Source organism: Macaca nemestrina, chromosome 12 (assembly GCF_043159975.1).
Source record: "Macaca nemestrina isolate mMacNem1 chromosome 12, mMacNem.hap1, whole genome shotgun sequence".
NCBI classification, from domain to species: Eukaryota; Metazoa; Chordata; class Mammalia; order Primates; family Cercopithecidae; genus Macaca; species Macaca nemestrina.
This window is the reverse complement of record NC_092136.1, coordinates 26,310,445-26,328,886: the sequence shown is the minus strand read 5'-3', so window position 1 is coordinate 26,328,886 and position 18,442 is coordinate 26,310,445. Positions and strand designations below refer to the sequence as shown.

Below are 18,442 nucleotides of genomic sequence, written 5' to 3'. Positions count from 1 at the left end.
GGAGAATATGCCTTTTTTTTTTTTTTAAGTTTGATTTCAAAGTTTGTATTCTCCATAGTACTAGAGCAAGGGTTTTCTAGCACTGTAAAGAAAAATATTTTCATATGATACCAAAATATTTTGTAATCACTGTAATCTCCATTGTCAACCATGCATTCTGTGATAGATAATAAAAGAATGTTGTTTTAGGTAACTAAATATTATGATAATCTGTTACCTAATCCATGTGTAAATATATTAAAATGACATCTGAAAAAATCTATTGTTTAATAACTTATGAGGAAAAAAAGAGTTGAAAAAAATGTTGGTGACTCAGAATCCATCAACATAAATCATTGGCACAAATGAAAAAGATTAAAGTTTCAAACAATTAAGAATTATATTTCAAGTCTGTACCATTTTATCATGATTTTTAAACCTCATGCTTCTGTATCTAATAAGTTTGGATTTGACAGTCCTCTTTCTATATAGACCAGTGTTATTAACAACAGCAAAAATTCTGTGAGCTTCAAAATTTGAGTCATTTTGAATTGAAACAGACCCTTCATTAATTCGTCCATTTATAAATATTTGCACACATTTATACTATGGAAAGCACCATTCTACACTGTTTTGTTTTGTTTTGTTTTGTTTGAGACAGAGTCTCGCTATTGTAGCCCAGGCTGGAGTGCAGTGGCACAATCTCGGCTCACTGCAACCTCCGCCTCCAGGTTCAATTCTCCTGCCTCAGTCTCCTGAGTAGCTAGGATTACAGGCACCCACTACCATGCCTGGCTAATTTTTGTACTTTTTTTTCATTTTCTTTTTTTTTTTTTGAGATGGAGTCTCATTCTGTCGCCCAGGCTGGAGTGCAGTGGCGCCATCTCGGCTCACTGCAAGCTCCACCTCCAGGGTTCACGCTATTCTCCTGCCTCAGCTCCGGAGTAGCTGGGACTATAGGTGCCCGCCACCATGCCTGGCTAATTTTTTGTGTTTTTTAATAGGGACGGGGTTTCACCGTGTTAACCAGGATGGTCTCGATCTTCTGACCTCGTGATCTGCCTGCCTTGGCCTCCCAAAGTGCTAGGATTACAGGAATTTTTGTACTTTTAATAGAGAAGGGGTTTTGCCATGTTGGCCAGACTATTCTCGAACTCCTGACCTCAGGTGATCCACTCACCTGGGCCTCCCAAAGTGTTGGGATTACAGGCTGAGCCACCGAGCCCAGCCCATTCTACACTATTAAAGGCACAAGAAGAATCTAACATGCATACTAACATAAAGAAGATGAGGGAGATGGTTTAAAGACAGTGATCACGCTTTATTGGCTATGTAATCGATTTAGAGTTTCTGTCTAGAATTTTAAAATATTAACTAGAGTAAAATAGGATATGTTAGGATATCAGATTATGAGATAAGACAGATGGATAAAAAGAGATTTGGATAGGACAAGATAGTGAGAAGAGATGGCAAGAGAAAAGATGAGGAGAGGATAGGAGAAGGGAGGAGAGGAGAGAAGACCCATGGGATATGTGTATTTTGCAATAGCCAGTTATTTTGCTGACATTTTAATAGAACTTACTCGCATTCCATGCAGTTTCTTAATTCTAAAATGTCACAATGTTTATGGTGCTCTGTAATAACAAGTATACTGTTGTAAGACTAGAAAACAGTAGACTAGAGTAGCCTGAATGGTAAAGGTGAGAATAAGAATGCAAACTCTGTATCACCTTATAAAGTGTATTCCTTACTGAAAGTGCTAGTCAAAAAGTTTGAAAGCTGTAGCTGTGGTGCAAACTAAATGAATGCAGATAATTATGACATAAAGAAGAAAGTATTAAATGTTTAAAGAGTCAAAAATATGAGGATTCAGAGATGGGAAAGGATCACTTGGGGAAATGTGATGATCATTCAAGTACCCTTGGTAGCATTTCTCTGAAATAGGAAAGACAATTTCTTCAGAGAATTAAGGAGAGGAAGCAGTGAGATAGTTTCAATGGAATAGGAAATGATCACCCTATAAATATTCCTTTAAAAAGACGTTATTTCCTACAAACATCAATAATAGCAAATACATACATAGAATTAAGATCTAAGATTTGATAAAATTCATTTCTTTACATTTTAAGTCCACTTTATAATAATAATGCCATAAATAAAAATAATTATCACTTTTCATTCCCTCGTATGTCTACAGTATCATCCTAGATACTTTATGTAATTCAAACTGTACAAAACCATTATGAGGTAGGTATTTCCTATAACTCCCACTTCAGATTATGAAAAGTAACTCTGAAAGATTAGGAAACTTACCTCTTGGTCATTCATGTAACATGTGGATGAGTGGGTACAGATTTTATATTCATCTATATTTCTCCCAAGCTGCTGTTCTGAAACACCACATTCTCCTACTCTTGGAAAGTATAGGCATAACTGACTAGAGAAAAAAAAATGTTTCTAAGTACATAGATGCGTTAATATAGTGATCTTTCAGGTATAAAGAAACTAGAATATGTGAGAGCTGCCTGCTCTAAAGAATCTTACAGTAATCTACTCCTATCTTTTTATAGGTTTTCCAAGTTGGTTCAAACTAATGTGAACTTTCTGGATCTGATCCAGTAATCCACAATGCACACCCAATATGAGGAATAGTAACTTAACCTCGCTTTTCTCTAGATGGATTTCTGGGTATAAGTTTCATGTCTTTTGGCATCAAATACTAACACCTCCAGTAATCCCAATGCAGATGCGCAACAAAACAATTTTAGCTACAGCCTCATGCATAAAATACAGCTCAATTTTTATAAACAAGTTTGGAAGAAACATATTGGGATGTCTGTTTACATTTTAATGAGATATGGGTCGGGGGCTACATTTTCCATCATGTGGAACTAGTTTCCTAGTAAACTATTTTGAATTCTGCTGACATTTTGCCTTAGTACCTCTCAATCATTTAAATATAACATTTTAGTTTACGTAATCTTTCAACATATTTAATTTTGTTCCGAAACTCAAAAATTAGCCCCTAGAGTGTAAGTGCAACACGTAAATATGCATCTTACAAAATGCCAGAAATAAAGGATCAATTCCAATAGAATGAGAGAAGCATACTAATAATTTTCACAACTACTTACAGAGAAGTTTGTAAAGAGCAGCCTGACAGAAGCTCAGCCATTTCTCTGGCACTATGATCCTTGAATCTGGGGGAGATTTAACATAATGAGGTCGCCAGTATTTTTTAATATGCTCCACTCCAGTTAGAGCCTTGGATTTTTTCTTCAATGTGACATAAACCTATAAAATTGTCTTTCATTCAATCCTGCTCCTTTTTATCTAGGTGACACCTATGAATTTAAAAAATAATTTGTGCAATATGCATCTGTATAACTTCTCTAAAACAGTTGAAGCCTCACTGTGCATGTCCTCCTTCCTCAGCATTTTCTTTTCACACCTTTCAGAGAAATTCACAATCTTGAAACTGTTTTTATCATTACCAACATATCTTTATAATTGTCCTACATATCCATTGTTTTGAATGTTTTGATAATATTTTAATGGCATTATTTTACACATATATATTCATATCTATAAAAATTAACTCACTGTTCTTTTCAGCAACAACTTTTGAGCAATTTTCAGCAATGAATTTAAGCATTTACATTGAATTGACTTACTTTAATTTTTGTATAGTATATGACTGCAAAAACATTCCTGTATTGTTAAGTTGTTCTCTTAAATAAACATTTAAACTTTTTCTAGTTTGATAATAATGTAAATGTCATTCTTTTGCATGTCTCCTTGTTCACATATGTGGAAAGTTAGTGAATAAACAAAGTGAAATGGCTGAATTGAAGATTATTTGAATATACAAGTTGATTAGATATTGCTCTGCCTGTATTTCTCCCCAGTGTATTTAAGCCAATTTACTTAGCTTCAGTCAATGGATGAGCATACTGGGTTTTTTTATTTTTCATTTCAGGTGATGTTTGCTAAAAAGTTTGTTTCTCTTTTACTTATATGATGTTTTATGTTTTGTAGCACTTTCGATCTGTTCTGAATACTAATCTATGTTCAGTTATAGGCATTGCAATATTTTCTTCTAAATTCGCCTCTAAAGCTAAATTATGAAGTCTTATGACAAAGTTCTTTTTTCTTGATATTGTTTGAATGTATTCAAATCAGGAATCTTTTTAAAAGTTTTACTGTGAAGTAATTTTAGATTTTCACAAGAATTGTAAAGACATTGTAGAGTTCCTATAGATCTTCACTCAGCTTTCTTTACTGTAAATATCTTAACTAACTAGGGTACATTTTTCAAAACTAAGAAATTAATATTGGTCAAATGCCGTTAACTAACCTACAGACTTGATTCCACCATTTTTTTTTACCAATTCTGTTTTTCTTTGCCAGGATACCATGTTGCATTAAGTTATCTTGTCATAGTCTTCTTCAATCTGTGACATTTTCTCATCCTATTCATATTATTTGTAACCTTAACACTTTTGAAGAGTAATTATTAAGATTTTGTAGAATATTTTTCAATTTGGGTTTGTCTGAAGTTTTCTCACAGTGAGACTGAGTATGTGCATTTTGAGAAAACTGTCCTACTCATTGCATCAAACCAGGGGTATGTGATATTTATGACTTAGAAACTTTGATCATTTAGTGAAAATAGAGTTTGTTAGGCATCTCTACTTTAAAGTCAACATTTTACCTCTCCATACTCCATGCCTTAGAAATTCTATTCTTTTTTAATGTTTACTTTACTTGTGTTTCTTTAGAAAAAGTTGCCTATACTGATGTGACAAAATATTATCCTAGTTTTGCTCTCTCTGTTTATTAAACTACATGAAATTGGTGTTTGCTATTGATGAGAGTTATAGACCCAGTACATTCTCAAAAGAGATAATCAATTTTTCCATCAGTATTAATGTCTCTTTTCCTTCCATTCTGATCTGCAAGTGCATTTCTGTCATGTATGAAGTTTCCATAGAAATTTGGATATTTCTTTCTTGGATTTCAGTTCTGTTTAATTGGGAAATTTCTATACCCCTCCAGGATTTTGACAGGCTGGTAATTAATATGATTTTATAGTAAGCTTTATCATGTTGTGGAACAAGTTCCTCCATCCTGTGCATCTTAAAAATTGCCTTTGTTATATTCAGTCCTTTGCCCATGCAGATCAGTAGTAGAAATATCTGATAAACTGATTTCATTGGCAGATAAAGTTAAGGAGAATAAAAGCTTTTCTAATTTTTTTAATCTTATAAGTGTAGCAAATTTCTTCTGTTGAAGGAATTTTCCTAATTATTTTATTCCTTTCCTAATTATTTTATTCATTTTCTTAATTATTTTATTAATATCTATATTTTAATTAAAATCCATAATATTATAGGCTTTATGATTTTTTATATTTATTAATAATTGACACTTTATATTTTCTGTTATTATAACAACAAAATGTGTCACATTTTAAAACCGTATTTTTAAAATATTTGCTGCTAGTGCAGAGGAATGCATTTGATATACTAATGTTTATTGTACATTTAGCAAACATGTTAAACTGTCTTAATAATTTAAATATATTGCATACTGTCTGGAGTTTTTCACTTTGACAGTTATATCATCTATGAAAAATAATAATTTCTTTAACTTTGTAACTTCTACTTATTTTATTTTTATTATTATAATGACTAGGTATCCGGGGAATTTTTACATAGAAACTGAAATGGTGTGCATCTTTGATTTGTTCTAGATTTTAAGTGGAAAGTTTTTAACATTCATAACTATATTTAATATATTATGTAGATTTTGAAAATAATTTTTATTAGAATAAAAATATTTCTGTTTTATATAATATGGTTAAGATTTTAAAATTCGTTACGAATTCAATGTCATCAAATACTTTAATAAAATAACTATTTATTCCTCATTGTTCTCCCATTTTGATGAAAAACTTTAACACTTTTTTTTTTTTGGCAGAGTCTCACTCTGTCACCCAGTGCAGTGGTGCGATCTTGGCTCACTGCAACCTCCACCTCCGGGCTTTAAGCAGTTCCCTGCCTCAGCCTTCTGAGTAGCTGGAATTACAGGTGCCTGCCACCACGCCCGGCTAATTTTTTCTATTTTTAGTAGGAACAGGGTTTCACCATCTTGGCCAGGCTGGTCTTGAGCTTCTGACCTGGTGATCCACCCGCCTCAGCCTCCTAAAGTGCTGGAATTACAGGTGCAAGCCACCGCGCCTGGCCAAATTTTCTTATTTAAACACAGCATAATCATGATGCATTACTTTTATAACCTTACTAGATAGCTTTTTAATATTTATTTAGAATTTTGCTTATATTTTATAAATGAAGTAGATCTATAATTTTCCTTTTTATACTGCCGTTACCTAATTTTGATATTAAAGCTATAATCACCTCATAAAAGAGAGTCATAAAGGAGAGTTTTTCTTTTCTGATGGGTCGTGTTCTGGTACATCCTGTACAAGTACGAAAAAAAAATGGACCATCTTAAATATTTTAGATCCCTGAATAAAAATATATTATTGGCCTGGGGATATTTTTGGCTAGATAACTGCACTATGAATTAGTTTTAAAAGAGTTATATAGCCATTCAGTTTTAATTATTTTTCCGAATAGGATTGGTAATTTTCATTGTTTTTTCTGGAAACTTGTTTCCTTTTTATTCTTTGGCTGAATTCTGAATGCATGCATAGAACAGAGGAGAGGCAACTGCTTCTTGGCCTTCTGGCTAAAGTCAAGTGGAGGAGAGACAATATATCAATGCTAATTGCTGAGTTTCTCCAGAAAATAAAATGTGTAATAATTATTTGAGACATCTTCAAAAATCCATGTTTAATCACTGAAACCTGTAATTATGTTATCTAATACGACAAAGGAATGTTGTAGATGTGATTAGGCAGTATGAGGTAATTATTTTGGATTATCTGGGTGACTCTAATATAATCACAACATGTCATGTTAGAGAGACATGAAGGGAGTGAGAGTAGTGACAAAAGCAAGAGATTGACTCAGGGTTTTCCTCAACCTCCTCAGCCTAATCTGGGAATATAGATTGGATTATTAAAAAAAAAAAAAAAATCTGTGAAAAAATCTCTTATTTAATGAGAAATCCCAGTGGCATATATGCAGGAAACTATAAAGGTCTGGGGGAATTGGGGAGTGTTATACCAGCAGAAGCACTGCCAGATTGGACTAAAAGGGAGAGGCAGAGAGAGAGAGAGAGAAGAGAGACAAACTTGTAAGCCATCAGATCTCATAAGAACTCACTAGAACAAGAAGAAAGAAAATCTACCTCCATGATCCAATCACCTCCCAACAGGTCCTACCCTCAAAAATGGGGATTACAATTTGAGATGAAATTTGGATGGGGAGATGAGCCAAACCGTATCATTTCACCCCTGACCCCTCCAAAACCTCATATCCTTTTCACATTTCAAAATCAATCATGCCTTCCAAACAGTCTCTCCAATCCTAACTCATTCCAGCATTAACTGAAAAGTCTAACTCCAAAGTCTCATCTGAGACAAGGGAAGTCCCTTCCACTTATAAGTCTAAAATTAAAAATAAGTTAGTTATTTACAAGACACAATGGGGGTACAGACAGTGGGTAAATGTTACCATTGCAAAAGGAAGAAATTGACCAAAACAAAGGGCAATAGGCCCCATGCAAGTCAGAAACCCAGCAGGGCAGACCTGAAAACTTAAGTCTCTGAAATAATCTCCTTTGACTCCATGTCTCACATCCAGGTCATGCTGATGCAATAGGTGGGCTCCCAAGCTCTTGGGCAGCTCTGCTGCTGTAGCTCTGCAGGGTACAGTCCCTGAAACTGCTTTCACAGGCTGCTGTTGAATGCCTGGAGCTTTCCCAGGCACACAGTGCAAGCTGTCAATGGATCTACCATTCTGGGGTCTGGAGGATGCTGGCCCTCTTCTCACAGCTTTACTAGGCAGTGCCCCAGTTGGGAGTCTGTGTGGGGGCTCCAGTCCCACATTTCCGTCCTGCACTGCCCTAGCAGAGGTTCTCCATGAGGGCACTGCTACTGCAACTGACTTGTGCCTGAACATTCAGTTGTTTCCATACATCCTCTGATATGTAGACACAGGTTTCCAAACCTCAGTTTTTGCCATCTGTGCATCCACATGCCCAATAACATGTGGAAGTTTCCAAGTCTTGAGATTTGCACCCTCTGAAGCCACAGCCTGAGCTGTACCTTGTACCATTTTAGCCACAGGTAGAGCTGGAGCATTGGGGACACAGGGCTCTACATCCCAAAGTTTCACAGAACAGTGGGGGCCCTGATCTCAGCCCACAAAACCATTTTTCCCTCTTAGGCCTCTGGGCTTATGATGGGAGGGGCTTCCATTAAGATTGCTGAAATGCCCTGGAGACATTTTCCCAATGTCTTGGCTAATAACAACTGGTTCCTCATTACTTTGTGCATATTTATGCAGCCAGCTTCAATTTCTCCCCAGGAAATGTGTTTTTATTTTCTATCACATAATCAGGCTTTGAATTTTCCAAACTTTTATGTTCCACTTCCCTTTTAAACGTAGGTTCCATTTCCAGATCATATCTTTGTGAACACATATGACGGTATGCATCCAGAAACAGCAAGGTCACATCTTGAATGCTTTGCTGCTTAGAAATTTATTCTGCCAGATACCCTAAATTATCTCTCTCAAGTTCAGAGTTTCACAGAGCTCTAGGTCAGGAGCTAAATGCCATCAGTCTCTTTGCTAAAGCATGGCAACCATGACCTTTGCTCCAGTTCCCAATAAGTTCCTCATACCCATCTGAGACCCCCTCAGTCTGGACTTCATTATCCCTATCATTATCAACATTTTGGTCAAAACCATTCAACTGGTCTCTAGGAAATTCCAAACTTGCCCAAATCTTCCTGTCTTTTTCTGAGCCCTGCAAACTGTTCCAACCACTCTGCTATAAAGAACTACATGACACTAAGTAATTCATTATGAAAAGAGATTTAATTGATTTACAGTTCAATTAAACCTGGAGGACGGTGGACTTCTTCTCACAGACCACTAGGTGGTGCCCTAGTGTGGAGTCTGTGTGGTGACTCATACCCCACATTTCCCTTCTGTACTACCCTCGCAGAGGTAGGTACTGGATAAGAGCCCCACCCCTGCAGCACACTTCTGCCTAGATACCCAGGCATTTCCATACGTCCTCTAAAATCTAGACAAAGGCTCCCAAACCTCAGTTCTTGACTTCTGTGCACTCACAGGCTCAACACCACATGAAAGTTACCAAGGTTGGGGACTTGCACCCTTGGAAGCCATGGGCCAAGCTGTGCCTTGGCCCTTTTTAGCAATAGCGGGAGTGGCTGGGACACAGGGCACCAAGTTCCTAGGCTGCACACAGTACAGGGACCCTGGGCCCAACCCATGTAACCACTTTTTCCTCCTAGGTCAGGCCTGCGATGGGAAGGACTGCTGTGAAGACCTCTGAGATGCCCTGGATATATTCTCCCCATTATCTTAGAGATTAACAGTCAGCTCCTCATTACTTATGCAAATTTCTGCAGCTGGCTTGAATGTCTCCTCAGAAAATGGGATTTCTTTTTCTGTCACATTATCAGGCTGCAAATTTTCCTAACTTTTATGTTCTGCTTCCTTTATAAAAAATGAATGCCTTTAACAGCACCCAAGTCACTTCTTGTATGCTTTGCTGCTTATAAATTTCTTCCACCAGTTGCCCTTAATCATTTCTCTCAAGTTCAAAATACCACAAATCTCTAGGACAGAAGCAAAATGCTGCCAGTCTGTAGGCTAGAACATAACAGGAGTCACTGTTGCTCCAGTTCCCATCCCACCTCTTTCTTCAGTATGACCTGGATATGAGTCATGGAGTCAAAGGAGATCATTTTGGAGCTTTAAGATTTGACTGCCCGGGGCTGGGCATGGTGGCTCACGCCTGTAATCCCAGCACCTTGAGAGGCTGAGGTGGGCGGATCACAAGGTCAGGAGATTGAGACTATCCTGGCTAACATGGAGAAACCCTTGTCTCTACTAAAAATACAAAAAATTTAGCCAGACATGGTGGCGGGCACCTGCAGTCCTAGCTACTTGGGAGGCTGAGGCAGGAGAATGGCGTGAACCTGGGAGGTGGAGCTTACAGTGAGTCGAGATCGAGCCACTGCACTCCAGGCTGGGTGACAGAGCAAGACTCCATCAAAAGAAAAAAAGAAAAAAAAGATTTGACTGCCTACCTGGATTTCAGACTTGCATGGGACCTGTAGCCCTTTGTTTTGGCCAATTTCTTCCATTTGGAATGGCTGTATTTACCCAATGCCTGTACCCCCAATATATCTAGGAAGTAACCAACTTGCTTTTGATTTTACAGGCTCATAGGTAGAAAGGACTTGCCTTGTCTTGGAGGAGACTTTGGACTGTGGATTTTTGAGGTAATGCTGAAATTTTTGAGTTAAGACTTTGGAAGAAAGGCATGATTGGTTTTGAAATGTGAGGACATGAGATTTGAGAGTGGCCAGGGGCAGAATGATATGGTTTGACTGTGTCTCCACCCAAATCTCATCTTCAATTCCCATGTGTTGTGTGAGGGGCCCAGTGGGAGGTAATTGAATCATGGGGGCAGGTCTTTCCTGTGCTGTTCTCAGGATAGTGAATAAGTCTCACAAGATCTGATGGTTTTAAAATGGGGAGTTTCCCTGCACAAGCTCTTCTTCTCTAGTCTGCCACCATGTGAGACGTGCCTTTCACCTTCTGTGAGGCCTCCCTTGCCTCACAATCATGTGGAACTGTAAGTCCATTTAACCTCATTCTTTTGTAAATTGCCAGTCTCAGGTATGTCTTTATCAGCAGCATGAAAATGGACTAATACACATGCTTTGTGCTTTAAAATTACTAAAATTCTACTTTAGCTCAAAGAAAGAGGACAAGGAAGGCAGTAGCAGGAAATCAAGTCTGAGAATTAAAAGGCTGAGGCAAATCCTGAAGAACTTTTGGGGTCATTTATATGGATATTGGCTTTTAATTTGCACAATTTAAAAAATATTGGACATTTTTGAGCAGGAATAACACAGTGAGACTTCCATTTAAAAACACAACTTTCAACTGCTATGTCGAAAGAAGACTGTAGAGGAGCAGGAAAAGATCATGGAAACCAAGCCAAAAATTAATGCTATAATTAAGCAAGAGAGAGAATTGGGCTAGCATGATAATGGTAGAGTTGGTAAGAATTAGCCTAAATTTTTGTACTTTTAAATAAGATTTTTTTATGAGCATGATATGGAGTAGGAGACAAAGAGAGGAATCAAGAATAATCATAACATCTTTGGTATGAGCCAAAGAATTGATCTGATATTTACTGAGTTTAGAATGAGTACATAAAATGCAGATTGAAAGAGAAAAATTCGAATTTCATTTCCTAACCTTTTACTTTTCTGATAGATATCTAAGTGTGGATATAAAATACGTAGTTGTAGACTAGAATTTAGCAATGTGATCTAGGCTGGAAACAACGTTTAATCCTCAAAATAGCATTTTCCAAAGTATATTCTGCAAGTGTCTGTTTCTGCAGCAGGTTAATAATACTAAACACACAGCTCAGTTAATCAATATCTTTAGAAATGTTGAAGTAATATAAACAGGTTTTCTTTAGTACTGCTCAGAGTCATTAATATAATAATACAATTTTGATATTTAATGATGATAACATAGTATATAGAGTGTTCCAAACTGTTCTAAAATATATCTTTTCCAGGAAAATTTGGGATAATCGTTTGAAAGAAACATTTTGTATAAGACAATGACAACCACCCTGAGAGCATTAGCCTAATTTAACAAATGAAACAACGAAGTTTTTAAAAACTTGAATAGTTACTCAAGGTGATATAGCTGGCCTTCAAACCCATGTTGATCTTTCTTACTGTTTAATTGAACTCATGAAAAAGAAGAGGGTGGCAATATACTCAAGTGTGATTTCATTCTACATACAGATAAGCAGAGTAAACCAGACAAAATTTCCCAAGACTTGGTAAAAGAGGCCTAATGAAGAAAATAAAAATGCAGGGGCTTAGTAGATACAAGACAAAATGTCCTGCTTGATTCTATTTAGGTCTGACTAGAATTCTTTTAATTAATAATGGCTGTATAATCCAGAGGCTTGTAGAGAGCTTGGAATATATATTTGCACCAGTATGGATTTTTTTTCTAGCATTTATAGACTTGTTGGTTATTGAAAGCTTTTCCTAATTCAAGGTACTCTGTATAGCTTTAACCACAATATTTCTGAGATGTGTGTCAACAGCGTGATTTTCCTCCAGTTAGACTGGAATCAGAGGGGTGGAAGAATGGTGAATAGTGTTAAACACAAAAAGGAATAAAATATTGCAGTGGCTCACGCCTGTAATCCCAGCACTTTGGGAGGTTGAGATGGGAGGATCACGAGGTCAGGAGATTGAGACCATTCTGGTTAACTTGGTGAAACCCTGTCTCTATTGAAAATACAAAAAATAAGCCGGGCATGGTGGCGGGCGACTGTAGTCCCAGCTACTCGGGAGGCTGAGGCAGGAGAATGGCGTGAACCCAGGAGGCGGAGTTTGCAGTGAGCCGAGATCGTGCCACTGCACTCCAGCCTGGGCAACCAAGACTCCTCTCAAATAAATAAATAAGTAAAATAAGTAAAATATTGGGAAGCCAAGGCAGGCAGATCACCTGAGGTCAAGAGGTCAAGACCAGCCTGACCAACATGGAGGAAACCCCATCTCTACTAAAAATACAAAATTAGCCAGCTGTGGTGGTGCATGCCTGTAGTCTCAGCTACTCGGGAGGCTGAGGCAGGAAAATTGCTTGAATTGGGGGCAGGGGGACGGGGGGCAAAAGTTGCAGTGAGCTGAGATTGCACCATTGCACTCCGGCCTGGGTGACAAAGTGAAACTCGGTCTCAAAAAAAAAAAAAAAAAAAAAAGAAAAAGAATAAAGTAGTCAGTCAATACAAAGCAAATTTGAGGAAATTACTATACTTTTTAACAATTTTGAAATGTTTAAAATTGGTATCACCTCAAGTTTTGGTCAAATTAATATACATGACCTGTGACCCCATGGAAGTATAGGGTGGTGGACATCACCGTGGGCTGAAATTTGAGCCCCCAGTGACTTTAGTTTTTGCTAACAACCAATTACTTAGATTTTAGTATTGAATTCTGAACTTCAGAATATTTGCTAGTAATGTATTGAGTGATTAAGGATTATAAAATTTGCTATTAATAAGCTAATACTTTCACATTATTATCATGTCCTGATGGCTTTAATTCCATGTTCTACAAGGAAGATTGGCTGCCATGCAATATTTGGCAAGGTCACAAATCTTTTTTTAAATTTTTTTAGGTGGAGTCTCGCTCTGTCACCCAGACTGGAGCGCAGTGGCACAATCTTGGCTCACTGCTTGCTCTGCCTCCCGGGTTCACGCTATTCTCCTGCCTCAGCCTCCTGAGTAGCTGGGACTACAGGCGCCCACTACCATGCCCGGCTAATTTTTTTTTTTTTGTATTTTTAGTAGAGATGAGGTTTCACCGTCTCAGCCAGGACAGTCCCAATCTTCTGACCTCGTGATCCTCCCACCTCAGCCTCCCAAAGTGCTGGGATTACAGGAATGAGCCACTGTGCCCAGCCAAGGTTACAAATCTATGTCTGCGTCTGCCAGTACAAGTAACTGAAACACCAGAAATTTCAGTTTGTTGTTTGAGTTATAGAAAGTAATATCTTCAAAAATTATGCAATATTGTACTGATACCTCAGCCTGTGAAGACTCATCAGGATATTCAGGGTAAATTTTACATTCTCTAGTTATCTATTTCCTAATGCTGTAAATTCATGTCAGATTATTAAACAGTTCCAGGGACTGTTTTCTCTACCATAGTGACAAAGAATGTGTAAGGAATTCACCCTAAAAATATACATATAAAACAAACTTAACAACAAGTACACTTATATGAGGCAATGGATATTGAATCATGAAGGGAAAGAGTTCTTTAATAGGCAGTCTAGTAATGCAAGTAAGAGTATAAGTTTTGATATCAGGAACGCATGAGTCAAAATTCTGGCTCTATAATTTATTATCTGAGTGGTCTAGGGTCAGTTATCCTCTGTAAGCATTAAATCTCTGATATGTAAATCCAGATACAAATCACTGCCTTATAGAGTGTTAGAGTTATTACTTACTTTAGTAGCACATATACTAAAATTGTGGTAATACAGAGAAGATTTGCATCATCCCTATGCAATAACAACACACAAATTTATGAAATATTCTATGTTTTGCAAATTGAAAAAAGGCAGAGACAAGGAGAGAATTCTAAAAAGAGCAAGATAAAAGCTTCAAGTCACCTGTGAGGGAACCTCTATTAGACTATGAGAGGATTTTGCAGAAAAAAAAATCACAGACCATGGGGAATGGGTTGATATATTCAAAGTATTGGGAAAAAATAAATGCATAAAACTCATATCAACCCTAAATACTATACCCAGCAATGCATTCAGAAATAAAAGAGAAACCCTGTCCCAGAGAAACAAAGGCTGACGTAATTTATCATCATTAGACTGGACTTACAATAAATGCTTAAGGTAAAGGTTCAACTGAAAAAAAGGGATAATTACTATCATTAAAACATAAAAAAGTATAAACCCAATTAGTTGAGGCAAATTCACAATCAAATTCAAAATACTCTATTACTCTAACGATGATGTGTTAATTTTTTAAATCTCCAGTACAAAGGTTAAAAGTCAAAATAATATACCTACAGCTACAGTTATAGTCAAAAATAACTATAGCTACAATAAGTTTTAAAATACAAAATATAAAAAGATGTAAAATGTTCTCAACATAAGTAATCACCAGGAAAATGCACATTAAACCATTATGAGACATCATCTCATACCCATAAAGATGGCTATTAATTAAAAACAAAAAAGGTAAATGTTGGCAAGGGTGTGGAGATAAGGGAACCCTGGTACACTGTTGATGGGAATGTAGTTTCCTATAGCCATGATGGAAAGCAGTATGAAGGTTCCTAAAGAAGTTGAAAATAAAACTACTATATGACCTGGCAATTCCTTTTCTGAATACATACAAATAAGAGATAAGATAGACACCTTGCAAATATATCTGTACTCTCATGTTGATTGCAGGATTATTTACAATAACAAGACATGTAAACAATATAAATACCCATAGACACACAAATGGGTAAAGAAATGTCACAAACACACACATAAACACACACACACAACACACACACACACACAGAAATAATCACCCCTAAAAAGAAGGTCCACGATATGAATGGAACTACCATAGAAGACATTATGCTAAGTGAAATAAGCCAGACAGAGGAAGAAAATCATTGCATAATCTTACTTACATGAGAATTGTTTTTTTTAAATAAAAAGAGCTCAAATATGCAAGGATGATGAAGCAGTGGTTACCACAAGTGAAGGGGATAGGAAGGAAATAGGGAGATATATGTCAAATAACACAGAGTAACAGATGTATAGGAAATGTAGAGTAGTAGCCTGTTTTCATGCTGCTGATAAAGACATACTCGAGACTGGGCAATTTACAAAAGAAAAATATTTCATTGGACTCACAGTTCCATGTGAATGGGGAGGCCTCACAATCATGGCAGAAGGCAAGGAGGAGCAAGTCACAGCTTACATTGATGGTGGCAGGTAAAAAGAGGGCTTGTGCAGAGAAACCCATTTTTCACACCATCAGATCTCGTGAGATCCATTCACTATCACGAGAACAGCCCAGGAAAGACCCACTCCCATAATTCAGTAATTCTCCACCAAATCCCTCCCACAACACGTGGAAATTATAGGAGCTACAAGATGAGATTTGGGTGGGACACAGAGTCAAACTATATCATTCCACCCCAGCCCTTCCCAAATCTCACATCTTCACATTTCAAAACCAATCATGCCTTTCCAGCAGTCCCTCAAAGTCTCAACTCATTTTCAGCATTAACTCAAAAGTCTACAGTTTATAGTCTCATCTGGGAAAAGACAAGTCCCTTCCACCTATGAGCCTGTAAAATAAAAAACAAGTCAGTTACTTCCTAGATACAATGGAGTTACAGGAATTGGATAAATACAGCCATTCCAAATGGAAGAAATTGACCAAAACAAAGGGGCTGCAGGCCCCATGCAACTCCAGAATCCAAAAAGGCAGTACAATCTTGAAGCTCCAAAGTGATCTCCTTTGACTCCATGTCTCACATACGGATCACACTGAAGCAACAGGTGAGTTCTCATGGTTTTCGGCAGCTCCACCTCTGTGACTTTGCAGGGTACAGCCTCCCTACCGGTTGCCTTCACGGGCTGGCATTGAGTGTCGGTGGCTTTTCTAGGCTCATGGTGCAAGCTGTTGGTGGATCTACCATTCTGGGGTCTGGAGGACAGTGGTCCTTTTCTCACAGCTCCATTAGGTGGTCCTCCAGTAGGAACTCTGTGTGGGGGCTCCCACCCCACATTTTCCTTCTGTACTGCCCTAGCAGAGGTTCTCCATTAGGGCCCTGTCCCTACAGCAAACATCTGCCTGGGCATCCAGGCATTTCCATACGTCTTCTGAAATTGAAACAGAGATTCACAAACCAGAATTCTTGACTTCTCTGCACCTGCAGGCTCAGCACCATGTGGAAATGCCAAGGCTTGAGACTTGCACCCTCTTAAGCCATGGCCTAAACTCTAAATTGGCCCCTTTCAGCCATAGCTGGAGTGGCTGAGATGTAGGGCACCAAGTTCCTAAGTTGCACACAACACGGGGACCCTGGGCCTGACCCACAAAACCACATTTATTCTTGTAGGCCTTTGGGCCTGTGATGGGAGAGACTTCTGTGAAGACCAATGACATGCTCTGGAGAAATTTTCCCCATTGTCTTGGGAATTAACATTCAGTTCCTTGTTACTTACTCAGATTTCTGTAGCTGGCATGAATTTCTCCTCAGAAAATGGTATTTTCTTTTCTATTGCATTGTCAGGCCACAAATTTTCCAAACTTTTATGTTGTGTTTCACTTTTAAAACTGAATGCCTTTAACAGCACCCAAGTCACTTCTTGAATGCTTTGCTGCTTAGAAATTTCTTCCACCAGATACTCTAAATCATCTCTCTGAAGTTCAAAGTTCCACAAATCTCTAGGGCAGGCACAAAATGCCACTAGTCTCTTTGCTACAACATAACAAGAGTCACTTTTGCCCCAGCTCCCAACAAGTTTCTCATCTCCATCTGAGATCACCTCAGCCTGGACCTTATTATTCATATCACTATCAGCATTTTTGTCAAAGACATTCAACAAGTCTCTAGGAAGTTCCAAACTTTCCCACATTTCCTTGTCTTCTTCTGAGCCCTCCAAACTGTTCCACCCTCTGCCTGTTACCCAATTCCAAAGGCAATTCCACATTTTCAGGTATCTTTTCAGCAATGCCCACTCTCCTGACACCAATTTACTGTATTAGTCTGTTTTCACACTACTTATAAAGACATACCTAAGACTAGGCAATTTACAAAAGAAAGAGGTTTAATTGGACTCACAGTTACATGTGGATGGGGAGGCCTCACAATCAGGGTGGAAGGCGAGGAGGAGCAAGTCACATCTTACGTGGATGTCTGCAGGCAAAAAGAGAGCTATGCAGAGAACCTCGCTCTTTTAACATCACCATATCTCATGAGACCCATTCATTACCATGAGAACAGCATGAGAAAAACCCACCCCCATGATTCAATAATCCTCCACCAAGTCCCTCCCACAATATGTAGGAATTATGGAAGCCACAAGATGAGATTCGGGTGGGTATACAAAGTCAAACCATATCAATGACCAAATCTAGAAATTTAATGTACAACCTGAGAACTAAGATTAACAAAATTGCATTTTTTAAAAAAAGTTTTAGAATAAAATTAAAGAGCATAAATCATCTAAAGCACTTAGAACCCTACACAGAAAGCAACTAGTTGATATCAGCTAAAGAAATCTTTTTGCACCATGGTAAACTTGCATGAGATTCTTGTAGAGCTATATTTGTTAATTTTTATCTGAAAGGAATCTAAGATACTTAAAAGTATTAAACTCATTGAAACTTCTGTGTAAACAGCTGTTTAACATATCTTTTCCTAGTCTTGATAATTTCCCCTTTTGAACCAAATATCAAATGGTTCAGATGCTCATAAAGTAAGGTTGAGTCACAGTCACTTGCCTCTAGTTTTTAAAAAGTCCAACCTTCTACAGCTGTACCAGTGGACTGCACTGCCCAAAGTTATGCTTTATGGCATCTGTGTCTATTGCAAATCATAACCTGCTACAGCAGCTTTCACTAGAACTGTTATTTTCCCTTCTGAAATATAAATAGAAAAGAGTTAGAGAACAGAAGGAAATATAGGAGCATAACAATATAAATACAA

General features: G+C 37.6%; 1 non-coding gene across 1 annotated transcript; it reads left to right on the top strand.

The window, feature by feature from the left end:
- Positions 1-14,203: 14,203 nt before the first annotated feature.
- On the top strand, positions 14,204-14,306 carry LOC139357701 (U6 spliceosomal RNA). Its single transcript, XR_011611303.1, has one exon. It is a non-coding gene; the product is annotated as a U6 spliceosomal RNA (small nuclear RNA).
- The last annotated feature ends 4,136 nt before the right edge of the window (positions 14,307-18,442 follow it).